We start from the raw sequence: 1,018 nt of genomic DNA on the forward strand, positions 1-1,018 counted from the left end.
ATTAAACCCGGCTTAACCGTTTGTATTTTGTTTTAATTTAACTATTTTAACCATGTCATTTGTAACAGTAAGTATTTTAAACATGATTATAAATATTAATGTAATACCTTTTCACAACTTTTATGGAGCAAACTTAATTTAATATTATATAATATTATATTATACTGGGCATAGGCTCTCAAATTTTACCCATATTGACTGACATATTTCATATCCTTATAGAGAGGAATAATGAACATTTAAAATAAAACAATTTTCTGAATTTTATTTCCTTTGAAACATACATTTCTATAACTTTGCATTTTTTTTACTGCTCAAAAAATAAACTAACGCTGAACTTCTGATACTTTTTTATGTTATTATAATGGTATACAAAGATTATTAATTGATTTCATTATATATTAAAAGGGAAGAATGTGTCACCAATGTAAAATATTTGTTGTTAATGGAAAAGAACACATTTGTCTAGAAAGTATGACAGACAAGTCTTTAGTTGAAAACATACCAAAAAAAATAGCTCCAAAAAAAACTATATTTGATACCGGTATAGAAGAAGAGTCCATACTAGAAACTTCTATTCAGTGTAGTTAGTTTATTTAAATAATTGATTATTAGGTTTTTACCTACCTACTTCAAATATTATTATAATTATTCTTTGCTACAATAGATGAACCTACAACTTTAAGTAGAACAAAAATAATCACTAAAAATAACGGAATTAATAAAAAAGATATGTTTAAATTAATCAGCATTATAGAGACTTGTAAACCACTTTGGGACCATAGATTACCACTAGGTGATCGATCAGAAAATATTAAAAATAATATGTGGAATGAAGTTTTTGTCCAATTTAATGGTAAAATAGTTGAAAAACTGTTAACTCAATACAAATAATGTATTATTGTATTTTGTTTATAATTACATAATAAAAATGTTAACTACCCTCCTTATATGTAATATACTAGGTTCATATACTCTAGAATGCTTAAAAAGTACCTGGAAGTATATTAGAGAAAGG

Source organism: Acyrthosiphon pisum, chromosome A3 (genome assembly GCF_005508785.2).
Source record: "Acyrthosiphon pisum isolate AL4f chromosome A3, pea_aphid_22Mar2018_4r6ur, whole genome shotgun sequence".
NCBI lineage: Eukaryota > Metazoa > Arthropoda > Insecta > Hemiptera > Aphididae > Acyrthosiphon > Acyrthosiphon pisum.